Raw genomic sequence first — 17620 nt, forward strand, 5'->3', positions numbered from 1 at the left:
CCTTCCCCTATGCTTATCCTAGAACAGAGCCTCACAAAGCCATAATATGTGACAAATTGGAGAAAGCACGTCTGCAGGGAAGATCTTCCTCTTTGCTCAGCCTTGCCTCTGTATGGGTTTCTGGGAACTGTGGTGGGGCTCCTTGGGAAGCCTACAACTCACAGTAGGAATGGAAGAAGCTTTGTGTCCTCTGGAGCATGACAAAGAGAACAGAGCTGGGAGGCACTGGAGCCTATGAAGCCCATCTGCTGAGTAGCTTTGTGTTCCTGTCAGATGTTGGGTACCTGCTCTCGTTCCATCCTCCTCCCCCAAGATGTGGAAAAAAATGAAGCCCCTGCATGGAAGGCAGGTGGTAAAGCCACCAGCAAAAGCTTATACTAGGTGGTTCAGACATCCCCATCCCAGGCCTGCCTTGGGTTCCTTTGGGGCCATCAATAGCTTCAGGTTTCTGTAAGACTCTTGCTCACGTTCAGCATAGCCACTGCTTACTGGAAGCCATCTGGGGCCAGCCCAGGCTTGTTCTGTCCAGGCGTATTCCCACCACGGTACTTTTCTCGTCTTTAGGGCTTTCAGATATGAGGACCTTCAAGGTCTCTGAGCTGCTGAAGTCTTTCTTCTGAGAGCCTAGTTCCTCCCCTTCTGGGCCCAGGAAGCTGTGGTAAGCTCTTGGTTTTCTTCTCTGCTGGGCACTTCTGGGAAGCGTCTGCATTCCTTTCTGCCTAACTCTCTGCCTCTGGGGCTCTGTGGGGTGCGGTTGCTTCGTGCCTCTGTGATGCAGAATGCGAGGGCAGTTCCATGGAGATCAGCCCCTGGAGATAACCAGGAGTTTGAATGTGGAGTAGCCCTTTCTTGCAGTCCTGGGACCAGGAGCTAGCTTTTCATGGGGTGCCGTGTGGTATTGATTCTCCTTAAAACTTTCTCTGACTTGCTTCCCTGTCTCCTTGCCACTCTGGAAGGAAGGGTCCGAGGAGGAAGATTAGTGCTCGGTTTCCTGTGATCTTTGGCTCTGGAGATGGGTGCAGCAGATGCCTTTTGTGAGGAAGGAGCTTAGAGGCGGCAGGTAAGAGCATGTGTCTTCTGGGTGTCTTTCCAGTCTGGTTACGTTGACGCTCTGGGTGGTGACAGCACATGTTAGCATCCCTTGGCAGGGATGGCCAGTCAGAGTCCCCACCTCCAGTTTGTTGGCTCCCTAAGGATGAGAAGCATTTTTGCAGTCCTCAGTGGCATGGCCTGTAGAGGTGTCTATGTGCTGACAGGTTACAGAGCCTTCCCATGGATGTCCTGCCTCTTTGGCGCTTGAGAACAGATGGGGCTTAATTTGAAGCAGACCTCCCTCAAGGGCCCAAATCTGAAATGTATATTACAAAATCCCTGCTAGTTTTTGGCTCTTCCTCCTTCTGCATTTCTCTCTTGCCTTTACCTTCCCGTCACTGTCAGGGGTTGTAAGCAGCTGCTGCTATCATGCGGACTGATCAAGACTGATCAGGATTAAGAATGGAGCTAAATATAACTGCCTAAATATAACTAAATATTACAGAGCATACTGCTCTGATGTGCTGAGACTCATCCTTAGGGAAGAAGTTGATTTGAACCTGTGATAGAGGGTTCAAACAGAATAGGTGAAAGTTGGGAGGAAATGGTGGGAAGGTACTTCAGGAGTTGGGGGAGTATTGATTCCACCCCTTCCCTTCCCCACTCCCCGCACCCCCAACGTTTCCTATGAAAGGTCAAGGGCAAAAGATCTTGCTTTTCAGCCATCAAACAGTCAATAATACTAGCTGAATTTTTCAGCTTAACCAACATTGTGATTCAAATATTATATAAAGCTTTTTTAATCACCGAGGGAATTTATCGTCTATTGGGAGAGACAAAATTTGTTAAACAAATAGAGAATATAGAGATCTTAACTGTGTTTGGTTACTAACTGTGAATGTGTTTATAGTTCAGAAATAAGAAGGTTCTTAAAACTATAGGAAAACTTTCTTGGCGGAGGCAGGATCTTTTCTGATCTTTGAAGTTTGGATCGACTTTATATAAGCAAAGGAGAGGTGTTCTGGTTGTGGAGAACAGCAGGGACATAGAAAGGGTGTGGCTTTCCAGGGTCCCTGTGACGACGATCTGCCTTGGTGCTCAGGGGATGGGAAGGGATGCAGCGAAAGTGGAATTTCGTGGGAAGCACTCTTGTGGAAGAGAGTAGGCTAATTTTGGAGAGGACAGAGATTGGCAGTAAGGAGACCCACCAAAGAGTATGGGTCATCTGCAACCGGAATAGAGAGGAAGGGGGTGAATCCTAGAGAATATTCAAAAGTAGAATAAGTAGGACCTGGACATGGGATATTAAGGGTAAAATTGAGGGGAAAGACGTAGGATGCCAACATTTCTGCCCTGTGAGAGTTGACCATTACGATATCTTATGTTTATGAAGTGCTTTTCAAAGCACTTTTTCATTCAGTACGTATCTCAGAGTTGTCTGGGCTCTTAGAGTTCATCTAATCTGGCTTCATTGTCCAGATGGGGAGATTAGAGCCAAGAAAGGAGAGGGTACTATTCCCAACTCGCACAACTATTTAGTGGTATAATGGGACCTCCAATCTTGGCCTTCTATCTCCTAGGGGAAATTTAAGACGAGAAGCATGGAGGAAGGAGTCTGGGGTCAGAGAAAAGTCCTGTCTAGTTAGGTGACATTAGGTGATTACCAGTCTCTCTGAGCAAAATGAAGCTTATTCAAGAAGCTTCAGACTAAATCAGTGGTTCTACTACTAGGAACTCTTTTTGAGAACCACTATATAAGGAGGACGGACTCCTTGGGTCCTTCTAGTTCTGAGATTCTTAAGAGTGCATGAAAATAATGTATATGAAAAGTATTGAATTGGGTTTCCTCAGAGACTGTGGCTGGTTTCCAGGGTGGTGCCTTTTTAAGGGAATTTCAAGAGTAATTTGTTTCCACATGATTTTCATGTTATATGCTGACCCCAGAACCTAACTACCGAAGAGGACACACTCTGCTGTTAGTAGGCTGTGGCCGATATTTGAACTCAGTATTTGCAGAGTTATGGCTGTTTGTGTTATCCATGTCCTCTCCCCACCTCCTCTTAAAATACACACACACACACACACACACACACATACACACACACACACGCATGCATGCACTTCTCTCCATTCCCCTTTTCCTCTTTCCTTCCTTTCCTTTTTTATTTTTTCTCCTTAACTATTTTTCTAGTCTAATTCCCCTTCCTCCATCTCTGTTCTCTCCACTCTTGTCTGTCTTGTCTAGATAACTTCCTGTGTTGGAGCAACTTCCTCTCTTGGTTAAACTCAGACATGACTACAGCATAGCACCTTGGAATATTCTGTTTTGTCTCTATTCCCTGCTGTGGTGGCTGGTGCTCAGCGATCAAGCCGGAACCTGGGAGTCATTCTGGACCCTCCTTCACCTCCACAGTCAATTACCCTTCAAGTTCTTGCTTTCTATTCAAAGAGCTCTTGATCTCCCTCCTTGTGTTCATTCTCACCGCCCCATACAGCAGGAGACAGAGCAGAGAGAGATCACGGTTGAAGAAAGAAAAATAGAGTTGGGGTCACCCTCACTGTCCTCAAAATCATTTTGCAAACCTCCACAGCCCAATTTAGTCTCCTCTTCGCCTCTCACAGCTCTCACAGCTGTCTCTGGGTCTCTGACCCTTCGTGATTGGCTGGTGGCTATGTTTCTGCGGGCTGTGTTTGGAGAAATCCTGAGTCTGAAGAGGAACACTAATTTAATAAGCAGTGGTTACTCTCTTGGAAGCACATAGACACAGTCATGCCTCATTTTCTTGGTGGATTTTTCCTGAGTAAACTTCCCCTCCTCAGCTCCTGTGGGCCTTTTCCTTGGAAGAGGAGTGTCCCTTCATCACTGACTGCAGATGTTATCTGCGTCGATGATGAGTGGCTGCAGTCTTTCATCACCTTGAGGACTCTTAACGTGGTTGACTTCCTTTGCTTGCTTGGGTATGAGGAGAGCCAGTGTCTCCCAGTTATAGCTTCTGGAGTCCCACGGCTTGTGAGAAAGAAGTCTTCTGCTGGCAACTGCTGTGCTGGGGACAGTAGTCCTTGACCTTTTGTGTGTTTTTTTGTTTGTTTGTTTTACTCTGCCCTCTTCCTAATAATGCTGTCATTAGCAGCGTCAGCTAACCCGTTACATGGGCTATAGACAATCATGTTCACCCAGGTAAGGAATATAGGCTTTCTGAATTTTTTTCTTTCCTTCAAAGGCTAAGTGCTACTCAGATATGTTCTTTGACATCCCAGGGAGTAATGCTCAGGAATTCCCCCAGATATGCTATTCTCAGACTTCCAAACAAGCTTCCTCCTGTTTCTGTCCTTCAGGATCTTAAATTGCACTCTTCTCTCCCTCCACGTTCCTCTGTTTTTCCTCTCATCATCTCACCTGTTCTCTGAGTTGATCTCTAAGTGAATGAATGTTTATAAGCACCTCTTTTTATACAAAAGGCAGACTAGCTCTATTTTACATAAAAATGGGATACACCTAGTGTATGTATTGTTAAGGAAGGAGCTAATCATTGCATAAATTAGAAACTTCTAGGTTCCTATCCTTGGGGGAAAAGAGAGAGAAGGGTTTAAAAAATGGCATCTTCTACCATAGGACATTGAAGTTTATTTAGTAGGACACTCATCTGTAGACCAGGGCCACCATCCATGTCCCTAGGATAAGCACCGAATTTTGAGGGGCCACTGCTCTTCTCTCCTCCTGATTCTTCTTAAGTCCTTAGAAGCACTGTAGTTTCTCATTACGGGAGATACGCTGGTATGTATACGTCCCAGCAATGCCTGATGGAGCTGAACTGCTGCATTCCTACTGTCTAATGTTTCAGTTACAACAGTCAAAGCCGAGTCCTTGCTCACAAGAGCTATCAGATGACAGCTTAGTATAGAAGGTTAAAGATCCACAAGAATTCACTCTGATGGTTAAAAACATCACTTTGTAATTCTGATCATGATGAACCATGGTTTGGGGAGATGACGGGTAAGAATTGTTTGCATTCCTGAGCTTCTCAGCATCCTCACTAGAACTTGGATGGTCAGAGCCCCAAATGAGAGGCTCTCATGTAAGTAGTGGAAGGCACAAAGGGCAGATCAGGCAGGGCTCAGCTGTCTCTTCTTTCTGTGAGCTTTCTTTATCGCATCTAGCCACTAGTTCCCAGAGATGACTCCATGGGGAGTAAGTTATGGGGTAGTTTTTTATCTTCCTGTTCTGTAGGGGGTCTTAAGAGCTTCATGAACCAGAGATGTTATCTTATTTCTCAATTTAAGGGACTCCACAGACTTGATTTTCTTTTTCTCTTCAGCATACTTGCCTGGGATATTATTAGGGCTTCTGTTACCCTTGGGTCTGCAAATATAGTGTGTGTCCCCTGGATACACTATTGTTCTAACCAGAATGGAGCAAAGTAAGACATGGACCTCATTTGATCTGGACTCTGTATGTCGGTCAGTAAACTCAAAATCACAGGGACTCATCAGTTGACTCATATTGAACCATTCCTCAAGTGTCTTTCACTTATACCATTCTTTTTTTTTTATTCAAACAGAAAGTCACAAAAATTTACTTCTACCATTTTCGTCCTGTTGTCATGCAGTTTTTTTTAATAAACTTAAGTGTAAAATGATACCTTTTGTCCTTTTAAAATTTAATCTTGTTATACTTAACCTGTGGTTCTAAGTTTTTGGAGGCCCTTTTTTTGGAATTATCTCTAATATGTTAATTTTCCCTCCCAATTAATTTGTTATGTGCATTTTTGATAAGCGTGCCTTACCCGAGTCATTGATAAAAAAGGGTGACCAGGCTAGGATTAGAACAGATGGGAATGTCCAGACTTCTAGGAGTTCCAGAGTACTCCTTCGTAGTTGATACTGATCCATTTTGCGCTTCCATTTGGACCCAGCTGTCCTGAGTTACCAGATGGTGCTACTGCCAGTGCCTTCCTGTTTTATCCATAAGATCAAGAGAGATTTTTCTGAAGTGCAGATAAATTGTGTCCTGGAATTCTTTGATATATGTGTGTGCATATGTTTATTTATGTGACACATAATATATATCATATGTAAATATATATTATGTAAATATGTGTGCATATTATTTTTAAACCCCCAGACTATTATTTATAGACCACTTACTATCTATTGCTGAGTGTGTTACATATATTATCTCCTTTATTCTCTACTATAATTCCATGTTAACTGTATTAAATAAAAGTAATGACTTTTTTAGCATGACTTTATTTAATCTCCAGTGATCAGTGCTTCCTTCTTTATGTCCTTGCTACTTTTTGTGTTTCATATACTCTGTTCTGGAGTTTTGCCTATGATATTGCCTATTTAATAAATACTTATTGAGCATTTGCTGTGTGTAAAGAAAACACTGCATTATAGCCTGTTGGAAGTTCAAAGATGAATAAGAAATGGTCCTTTTGCTCAGAAGAGCTTATATGTGATTTAAAGTATGAAGGCATAAACAATGGCTTAGTGGGAGGGGGGGGAAAGGGAAATCAAGGAAACACACTAAAAGAGAGTCCTGAGTGTGAATGGAACGCTGAAACTAGCCCACCTACAAAGTTCTAAATGGAAATCTTTAGGAGACAGGTTCTAACATGTTACAACCTGTTTACAAAAATGGAAGGTATCCATTTGACTGATGGTTTTAAATCCTATCCCACACTTTGTTGGAGTGTCTGCTTGAGTTTGAGGGTGAGGAGAGGCAGACCTGAAAAAATGAAAAAATGGTCCACTTTTGCAATCTTTCATTTTAAAAATATTATTAAAATATAGTGTATATGTTTTTTATATGTACAGTTTAAATGTGAGTATTCATGTATCTACCACCCAGCTTAATACAGAAAACATTACCATTAGCTTTGAAATCTCCTATGTACCCTTGCCAATAATTGCATTAATTTTAGAAAATAAATATATGTTAAATTGTAGAAGTAAAACAGTAACCGTGTGGCATATGTAGAACTTAGTAAGAAGGAAAAAATTGCTAATGTGGTTATTGTTTTGGTATAATTTCCTTTTTCGCTTGTATGTGTTTTCTACATTTTAATGTAGTTATAACTTTGTTATGCAAAATTAGCATTGTCTGATACTGTTAAAGTCTTCACAGTCACTTTTTAAATAAATAATACATGTATGTATTGCAAATTCAAAAGGTACAAAAAGATGTACGGTGAAAAGCAAATCTTCCTCCTACGTTCTTTCTCTTTTCTTTCCCTAGAGCCAATCACTGTTACCAGTTTGTGGATTGTAGTAATTTCTTTTAATGGCTGCACAATTGTCCATCTAGTGCAGTGTTTCTCAGACTGCAGGTCATCATTAGTGGGATGGGGAATCAATCTAGTGGGGCTCTACAAGCTTTGTTTGTTTCCTTAATGAAATAGATTAGGGTAGAAAATGGCAGAGAGCATCACACATAGTAAAGATAAGTATTGTTTGCAGAAACTTTTTGGTTCAGTTTTGTATACATACACACGTGCACACACGCTCTCTCATACATGCACATTCTGTATTACTATATAAAATTTATTTTTTAGTATGGGTAGTGGTCAAAAAACACTTGACATTTACCAATTTAGTAATGACTCACATGGAGTTTGTTTCTAATTTTCATTATTATAAATAATGCTGGGAACATGCATTTTTTCCCCTTATACTTGGGCATTTTATTCTTAGGACAGCTTCCCAGAAATGAGGCCACTGAGTCACAGGATATGAGCATTTTAATTGATCTAGCCAAGATGCTTTCCAAAAGCTATATCCCATTTACTATTTAATAAATGCCATCTGTACTTGGTTCAGGATAGGTTATCTTTATTTCAATACAGACATTTTTTCTATGCATTATATATGTGGCATATATATATATATATTTAACAAAATGGGATAATTACTTTTTCTCCAAGTAATGTAAACTGAACACTGCCCATTTTACTAAATATTCTTCTACAGCTGTTCTTCTTATTCTGGGGAAGCTTTCCTTGGAGGTAGGGTTTGAAGGGTGGCCACTCTTGCTTCTCAAACTTGAGTCATTCTCACCCATGTTTATGATATGTACCATATATACTTTTATTTATTTATCTTTAAATTAGCTTTTACAAGACTTTTTATTTTTAAATAATTTTAGAGTTGCAGAAAGTCTGCAAAGACAGTACAAAGTCCCCTAATCTAACGTAACTATGGTATACTTATCAACTAAGAAATTAACGTTGGTATAATGTGAACTATAGCCTTAATTGTATTTCATTAGTCTTTCCCATTACGGTCCTTTTTCTGTTCCAGGGTGGAATCCAGGATCCCACATTACATTTAGGTGTTGTGTCTTAGTCTCCTCCAGTCTATGGCAATTCTTCCGTCTGTCCTTACCTTTTATGACCTTGAGACTTTTGAGGAGTACTGGGAAGGTATTTTATACAATGTCCCTCAAGTTGGTTTGTTTGATGTTTTCTCATAATTAGATTAAGGTTATGGATTTTTGGGAAGAACACCACAGAAGTGCAGTGCCCTTCTCATTGCTTCATGTCAGGGGTACATTATGTCAGTGTATCTTATTACTAATAATGTTAACTTTGATCACTTGGTGAAGGTAATGTCTGCCAGGTTTCTCCACTGACAAGTTTCCTGTTTCTTCCTTTGTAATTAATATATATTCTGAGAGAGATACTTTGAGGTTGTGTAAGTATCCCATTTCTCTTTAAATGTTTACCCACTAATTTTAGCAAAACAAAACTAAATGCAAACAAAAAACATATATACCTTCTTTAGCATTGGTCTACTCAATGACTTCAGTGAAAATGGAGTTAATAGCTGGTTATCTTTTTAAAAAAATACACATTAAGATAAATACAAGAGCATTAAAAAATTTTTAAATGTTCTTATACCACTTGTAATCATATTGTATATATGTACCACACCTTGAAAACCTTGGACCACCCTGAGGTGCTAAGCACCAAATGGTTTAGGTTCTGTGGTGATATTGTTGATCCCTTATTTGTTAGATCGATTAGTTGGTTGGTTTCTTTAGTCCATATGTTAAAAAATTATTAATTGTACTCGGTACAGAACCCTAAACTAGGCTTCAGAGTTAAGACATAGGCTAGTAGGAGAAATGAGCTGGGTAAGCCTTGGTGCACTAAAATATGAAAATATGAGCTAAGTATCACTAAAATATGAACACGGCAGATGCAGGAGTAGTAGACTGTCCCAGGGAGTACAGGGGGTGGAGGTAGAGAATCCAGTCCAACCTGGGAAAATAAGGGGGGACAGTATGGAGGAGGTGATATGGCTGGACCCACATTTCCCACAGCTTTGCCCAGATCTTATTCTAAGGGATACTCCTTTCTGAGGCTCAAGGTGTTTTCTTGGTTATATCATGGAAAAGCTGTTTGAGTGCACATTCCTCTTATTCCTCCATCTCCTTTTCCTTCACTTTGTACCCTACCTGCAGCTTTAGTCATGACGGGTAAGATCTTGGTTGAGCTTGGAGTTCTGAGCCAAGTAAACATGAGAAGCCCATTCTGGAAGGGTAAATGGGGCTTCTAGAGGGGGTCTGGGATACTGCCTCCTTGGTCCAGTTGTTCCTGGCCCCAAGACTGTGTTTATGTGGCCCAGTGTTAAAATGCTTGGACTTAACAAGGGGCAGTGGTCAGGGGCCTGTGGATTTGAGAGAGTCCAGAAATTAGCCTATATATACACTCTGTGACAGATACTCTGAGGGACTGGATCAAGGCACTGAGTACCTTGTGTCCTGGGGATCTGAACTTTGAGCCTCATATTGAGGGTTGTGAGCCGAGTGGAGGTGGACTGGGGCCGGAAGGCTGGCGCACAGAAGGAGAGTGTGCTCAACCCAGCATGAAGATGTCCAGTAGCCGCTTCACCACAGGGCAGTGGGATCTAGGATAATTATAGGCTGAGCCCACACTTTCTGAGTTCAGAGCCTCAGGGTCGGAGGGGAGTAGGTGGGAAAAGGGTCGGAGGCAGGCGGGATTAGGTCAGGAATAAGGACCTGGAAGAATTTCCTACCATAAAATGCCAGGACTTGAGCAAAGAATCGGTATTTCTCTGTTTTCCCAGGAAGGCTGTGAAGCAAAGTATGTGTAGCAGTGGCCAGCGCACTGGAGGTCCTGCCAGCTGTGGCTCCCAGGCAGAGGAGGGCTGGAATTGCCATCTGGAGGAACGCGTTTGTTTTGTTGATGCAAAGGCCCTGGTAGAGCCCATGAAGAGACTGCTTGATTGGCAGTAAGCAGATTGTCTTCCAAGAGAACTTCGTTAGATATTGCCAGTGCTTCTGCTTTGTAAAGGCTGCTTTGTCTCAGACTGATGGCTAGGAGTGAGTCCCTGGCAGAGCTGCAGTCTTCTTCCAGGCACTTCCCAGGCCATTTCCTAATTTCCCCACCCTGTGTTTGGTGCCTTTCTTCTCTTAGGCCAGCTGCTTTTGGGCAGGGAGTCTGAATCTCCCATCTTTTCCTCTAGGAAAGGTTGCCTTATGTGGTGATGGTCTTCTTCTATCTGATCCCGAGCAGATGACTCCAGAGCCCCATGGGGTTCTGCTGAAAGGATTAGATGGAGGCTCTGTAGCTCCTGAAACAAGATGTCTTTCTGCTGCTTTGGATTCATTCAGAAAGCAAGGGGACTAGGTGACTAGGATAGAACCACGGATCTGGGTGACTGCCAAAGAACAATGCAGTAGAACATTGAAGCTAGAAGGGACCACTGGAGAACAGCTAGTTCCAACAGCCCAATACCCCTCTCATTATATGCAGGAAAAAGCAGAGGCCCTGTGGGGGACAGGGACTTGCTCAGGATCTCACCGCCCTGTAACCAGGACCTGGACTCCAGTCTGATGACTCTTTTCTCTACTCCTGAATTTTTAGTTTTTCCCTTCTTAACCACATTGCCACTCAGAGGTAGAAAAGGAAAACTGTAAAGTCCTAAAGAGCTCTTGTGTAAACCTGCCTACTCACATGGCAACCAGAGCCCAGTGTAGGAAAATGGGCAGGACACATGGGTAGAACTGGGTGTCTTCAGTGGACATGCTGCTGGACCCCAGTCTGGTGGGCACTGGGAGCTAGGCTCTCCAGAGGCATCTGAAGTTATACTGCATCTCTTAGGCATTCTAGGATCCAGCCAGTAATATTGAGATAACAGCTTTCTTTTCTTGAATTCCAATGATCCCAAAGTAAGGAGTGACTTTAAAAGATTTATTCTGCTCCTGTGTTTTCAGATTTGGCATTTCAGTTTTTAAAGAAAAGTTTTTTAAAGAAAAGACTATAATTTCTTCTAGTGATCAAATCTAGAACCTAATGATCATATACACACATATATATTAAAATATATATATATATATAATTTTTTTTCTTCTCTTGAATCTGAGTGGATAGACTATGTAAGGCTATCCACTCAAATTCCCTCATCTAATGGAGGGGGCAGCTGTTTCTGTGGGTTTTTTTTTTAAAGAGTCTTTTTAAGTGTTTCATTTATTGAACACATTAATTGGTTGCCCACTCTGAATGAAATATGAAAGTAGATAGACTTCAAGGGGCTCACAACTGTCGGGGAGAGGGAGTGCAAGTAGCAGTGATAAAATGATATAAATACCATGATAAAGGCATCCTAAACTGCTGTGGGCTTGCAGAGTAGACAAACGGATCCTGCCAGGAGATCAAGAAATATTTCACAGAGGAGGTGATGACTGAGTTGGGCCTTGAAGGCCATTTGGTTTTGCTAGTTAGGGAAGGGGAGGCACTCAGAAAAAGGTAACAGTGTGGGCAGCTGGGGAGGGAGAGGAGAAATGCAGTTTTCAGAGCACCAGCTGGTGTGTGATGGTTGTGCCTGTAATGGAGTGGTGGTCGTGGGGGAGTGTGGCAGGAGAGGAAGCCGGAAGGGATTTCAGATTTTGGTGGCCATGTCTGTCACGGGAGGGGTTTGGGCTTAGGCACACTGCTGTTGCTATTATTTAGGCCTTCATTATTTTTCCCCCAGACAGTAGTTTTCAGTTTCTTTTCAGTAATGGAAAAACATTTTTTCAAACAATATTTACACCCATCTCCAAATTATAAAACATAAGATGACTTTTTAAAGTAAAAGTGTATTTTCTGTAAGCACAGTGACCTGCACAGTGGAGGTGAGAGAAAACATTTTTGTCCTTGAATGGAGCTGACCCGGGAGAGCCTTCCCATCTGTGGGCGTTGAGCCATTCCTGCATCCCACTTGGTTTGGCAGTGATACTTGTGCTGGAGTGCCTGTGAGTGGGCACTCTGGGACTGGGAAAGGCTGTAAAACCCTGGAGCGCGTCCCCGGAAGAGTGACCTTACGAGGAAAGTTCTGGGAAACAAACCACAGGGAGACTTTACAGGAATTTTTGGTTGAGCCCACAGGCAAGGCACATGAGGAAAAGACATGTAATTATAGTTTGTAAGTCTATGAAAAGATACAATGAGTGACGTGAAATGGCTGTTCTAAGTTTCTTCTTCCTGTTGGACAGGAAGAAAGGGGGTTTTATGCATTCATTCAGCAGATTTTTATTGTGTGCCAGCTATGAGCTGGGCCCTATCCTAAATGCAGAGAATATGGTGGTTAGCAAAACTTTCAAGGTTCCTGCTCCTAAGGAACTCAGGGGGGAAGCAAGTAATCGCACAAATGAGCAATTGCAGGTTATGGTAAGTGCCATGGAGGGTGAGTCCTCATTTACACTGGAGGATCGTGAAAGACTTCTCTGCAGAGGTGAGAGGCAAGTTGAAGCTAGGCGAGTAAGATTCAGCTGGGTGAAGACTAGGGTGTGGGGGAGTGTCCCAGGCAAGGGGAGGAGCCTGGAGAAGATCTGACACTTTGGGAAACTAAAAGGTGGCCTGTGTAGCTGGCACCCAGAGTGGGAGGGTAGGAAATGTGCTGAGAGGAGAGGAGGCTGGAGAAAGATCATGCTGGGCCTTATAGGTCCTGGTAAGAATTCAGATTTTATCCTAAATGCAGTGGGAAGCCATTGAAGTGTGCTAAGCAGGAAATGACATGATTTGGTGTAAAAGGGTGATTCAGACAGCTCTGTGGAGAACGGAGGTGTGAGGGCAAGAGTGAAAGCTGGGGTGATTAGGAGGTTGGTGCAGTGGTTAAGGGGAAAGACTGGGGTGGCAATGGAGGTGCAGAAAAACGGACAGATAAAAGATAAATCTTGGAAGTAGAATTATTTGGAGTCGGTAAGTGGATTGGCTGCGGGGAGTGTGAGGTAGGGATGTGCAAGGATATCTCCTGGGTTTCTGGCTGAAGTCTGCATGTGGGCCTCCCAGCAGATACTAGACCACATACGGCTGTAAAAGCCCTATCCTTCCGGAAAGGTCAGGTAGGATTGATCTGAATCCAGCATTGCAGAGGCAGCAGAAGGATTCAGCTGTCCTTTCGCTCTGCCCAGTTCAAGGAGCTTATACATAATAGCAGCACCCAAGCAGCGATTTCAGTTCTCCCACTAATGCGGCCCTTACTATGTCCCTACCTGGTCCCCCCAGGGGAGGGCCCTAAGGAACCGCTGTAACCCCGGTGTGCCACTAGGGGGAGCATGGCCTGCATTCTGTGTCTGGTCTGGAGGGCTTTTTGAAGTTTGCATTACTTTAGAGACTGACTTGTATCAGCTTTAGTACTCAACCTTGTCCCTTCATGCTGCTTAGAAGAATGCCTGACATATGGTAGGTGCTCAATAAACATTAGTTGGTATTAATATTATAACTGTGACTATTGTCTTATTGTAAAAATGAATGGGCATCACCTCTGCTTTCTCATCATGGAGACTGGGCAAGTGGAATGTGCATTTTGGGCATCAGGAGCAGAGCAGAGGGGCTGCCTGTTGGGAATGGGATGGGGGAGAAGTTTAGTGATTTGATGGTATTGCCCTTGCCGTTTCATCTTGTCTTCCTTTGCAGATGGGGGTGGGGGACACTAGGGCCTATGAGGAATTCCTGAGTTGGTACTTGGGTCAGGGTATTGGGTTGGGTACTTCTAGTAGGTGGTTGAGTATACCCTCTTTGAAGCTCTGATTGCTTCACTGAAGCAAAAGTGCCCCCCACTTAGGGTTTGTGCCATTCTGTTATTTCCTGTTGTATTTTGTGACATACCTCCTACCTTATCTCCTGACATATATTTACCTTTTAAACTTGACTGAATTAAAATCTTGTTTTAAGAAATTTGTGGTATATTGGACATTAGTGAAAAACACAGAAATTCTGCAAGGGATCTCAGCCTTAAAGATTCCATCAGAATCTCTCTAGCACGGTTTTAGGAAGCAACGTTGAAAAATGTCTTCCTTGAGCCTCAGGGGCCTCTTCTTGGGGGCAAACCAACTGCCCCAGGTTTTGTTTGTTTGTGGTGAAGAGCAGCTGAGATGAAGTTCTTAGCTCAGTGCCTGTGAAGGAGAATGCTTTCACACACATCTTTTCATGCTCATCCCAGCCCTGTCACTTGCCCAGGGGACAGGTTTTATATGGAGACTGGGAGGCTAGGTGATCTGCCCGGAGGCACATGGCTGCTGTGGAGCCGGGGCTACCTGATCTTCTGACCCCTGCTCTGTCTGGTGCTCTTGGAACTACTCTGCTTAATATACGGAAGAGGGTTGAAAGGCTTGGCTACTATTTCTAGATCTGTTATCTTCTGGTTCTGTGACCTGGGCCAAGTTATTTGGCCTCTCTTTTAGATTTTTAAAAAAATCTGTTAAACTAGTGTGATAGTACCATCCTAACTGTGGGTCTCTTGGGTTGAACAGATGAGCCAAGATTTGTAAGAGTACTTTGGAGAAGTGTAAGGTAATTTATAGCTATAGGGCAGGACTTTTTTTCTCTCATCTGTGCACCTGTATGTTTCATATCTCATAGAGGCTATCGTAGAGCCTTCAGGCTAAAAGATGATAGTAGGGCCTATTTGATCACGACTCAGAAGGAGTCTCTATCTTCCCCAGGGAACCCAGCCTTGTATCTCATAACTGGCTGTCAAAAAAACTGTTAGTTTGTAAGATCAGATGGCAGTGTACCTTAGAGGAAAGTACCAGACTAGGGGGCAGCGGACTGGTCTCTACTGTTAGTTCTTCGACTGCCAAACTGGCTTTGTAACTGTGGACTAGATATTTGATCCCTCTGAGCCTTAGTTTTCCCATCTATAAAATGGTGATAATGATATCTATCCAGTATACTTCAAAAGGTTTTGGGGATCGAACAAAATAGTGCATGTAAAAGAATATTACAAAGCAGAGGACTTCCCTGGTGGTCCAGTGGATAAGACTCCGTGCTCCCAATTTAGGGGGCCCGGGTTTGATCCCTGGTCAGGGAACTAGATCCCACATGCCACAACTAAGACCCGGCACAGCCAAATAAATAAATATTTTAAAAAATATATTACAGAGCAGAAATATGCATCGGGGGATTACGCTTAGAGGGCCTGCTGTGTCCCAGGCACTGTGCTAGCTCTTTAACAGCACTGATATTATTTCTGGCCATGACGACAGCTCGCAGAAAGCCTGGGCTTTAGGCTGTATTTGTATCACATTTGTTGCTTGGGCTGTGACTCTGACTTGCCCAGGACACTTACTGGACCTGACCTGGTGTCTTTCCTCTCCATTGCAGGAAGATGAGAGACTGCTTTGGCACCAGCACTAGTACCATGAGTCCCTGCACTGGTTAAAGCCATCACCACGGCCTGGGCAGGCAGCAAGGTAAGAAGAGAGGCCAGTCCAGGCGAGCTCCAGGGAGGTGAATGCATTTCCGCCTCAGCTGCTGCCGGGGAAAATCCCAAGCGCACAAACAAGTCGAGGCAGTGCATCTGGGTCCTCCTACCCTCCCCTCACTCCAGGACCCAGAGGAAGGGCTTGCTTCCCCTCCAAGTGTTCCAGCTAGCTCCCTCCCCCCTGACCAGGACTCTTCCAAGTTATAAAAAAAATGAGACACTGGTGGGGAGCAGAACAAGTCCACTCACTGTCTTCTCCCTTCTCCCCTCTGAGCTGTTGAAGCGAGTTCCCAGGAGCAGCCCAGAGCCCTTGTCTGACTGGGAGGGAGGTAGGAGGAGTGGAATGCGTGCAGAGACCGAGCTGATCAAAAGACAGTGCTGTTTCGGTGAAAGCCTCCCAGAACTGAGGGAGAGAGAGGGAGACAGCGAGGGAGGGGTCGGGGGAGAGAAAGGGAGGGAGAGAGAGAAAGGGAGGGAGGGAGGGAGAGATCGGGAGCGAGCGCTGGCGAGAACAGGGTCTCCATGACGACTGGCCTGGCCGGCCAGCAGTGCTCCGCTCATTTGGCTGGAAGGAGCGCCACGAAAGGTCAGAGGAAGGAGCCGTGGGAAGCTCGCAGCAGGTATCCGAGCCGGAGCGAGTGGATTTGGGGGCCCTGGGCTCCCTAACAGACTGTGGTGTGAGCCAAACTGCTGAGAATGGAGTGGGCAGGAAAGCACCGGGACTTTCAGGTAAGGTCAGCTCCAGGCTTGGATTGTTTTTCCTCCTTTCCTGGCCAGTCTTGGGCTGTTTTCTGGGAGGCAGGCAAGTGTCTGTACTCTGTGCTCGGGGTTTGGGGCTCAGGAATGATGTCATGCTCCAACAGTTGGATTCTATTAGCTTAAGGAGGAGGGAAACAGCCAATTTTCTTGACTTTGCAGATCTAGCTGATCTCACTCTTACTGAACCTGAGGTGTTTAGACTTCACTATAGGAATCATCATCTTACTTTTATTTAGCACAAAATCTCAGGATATTTTACAGGAAGGGTCTTTTATGTAGAAAAATGAGTTATCATCACTCCAGCATTGTGTTTGTAGTTCTTACGTGGAAACTCCAGTGTCTTTTGAGTGGCTTGGTTTGTTCTAGTGAACACTGTCTGTTTTGTCTCTTGGTGCTGCTATGTCTGACCTAATGAAAAAAAAAAAAAAGCTAATTAACTCAGCTGGGAGCCTGTGGTGAGCTCCAAGTCTCTCCGGAGTAGTTATTAGGACAGAGGGACTGTCCTAGGGATATCTGAACCGGGGTTGGTCTCTCTCTCTGGCCCCCAGGTAGCTTGGTAAGAAGCAAGCTGTCCTCCTTCATTAATAAAGTCCATCACAGGCTTTCCTTAGAAAATACATGGGGTGGAGGCAGGTGGTGTCTGGGGGCTGGGGGACCTGCAAAGAGGTTTTTCTTATCCAGATATCTCAGAGTGAGCTGCTGCTAAGAGCTAGGTTACCTGAGGAGACATGAAGTGCTGTGGTTGTGCTGAATGGATTCCTTGGTTAATATTTTAACCAACTCTCAGGGCATGCAGTGTCCATGCCGCACGCCCCTTCTACACTGTCCTATGTTTCGGTAAAACTTGTTCTGACCTAGAGGACTAGCGTGTGGTGAACTCATTGTGGCCTAGGAGAGGAGACTGTTCCAGAAAGGCACTTTCATAGGTGATGAGGTAGCTAAGGTTGTCAGTGATCTTATCAGGAGGGTTAACGCAGTGGACACTCCCTGCAGTGGAGACCCATCGGGATGTGCTTCCGCTTCAGCCATGTTATATCTTAAACTTACTGCTGGGCCTCAGGAAACTTGGTGGGTGCCTTTGGTTTCTCTGTGGGATGAGGGAACAGCTGCCATC

General features: G+C 44.1%; 1 protein-coding gene across 7 annotated transcripts in view; it reads left to right on the plus strand.

The window, feature by feature from the left end:
• The window catches only part of DENND2B (DENN domain containing 2B), a 174547-nt gene that overhangs the window by 50189 nt on the left and 106738 nt on the right, over positions 1-17620 (plus strand). For 4 of the 7 annotated variants that reach the window (XM_060303539.2, XM_060303535.2, XM_060303536.2 and 1 more), the window contains one exon: positions 15648-15736. The gene's annotated coding sequence lies outside the window, so the exon portion shown is untranslated. Of the gene's footprint in view, positions 1-564; positions 659-956; positions 1061-15647; positions 15737-16238; positions 16477-17620 lie in introns of those variants that run through there. The other 3 variants (XM_060303533.1, XM_060303541.1, XM_060303534.1) reach the window with 2 other exon arrangements.

The sequence above is a fragment of the Globicephala melas genome, chromosome 8, assembly GCF_963455315.2.
Source record: "Globicephala melas chromosome 8, mGloMel1.2, whole genome shotgun sequence".
NCBI classification, from domain to species: Eukaryota; Metazoa; Chordata; class Mammalia; order Artiodactyla; family Delphinidae; genus Globicephala; species Globicephala melas.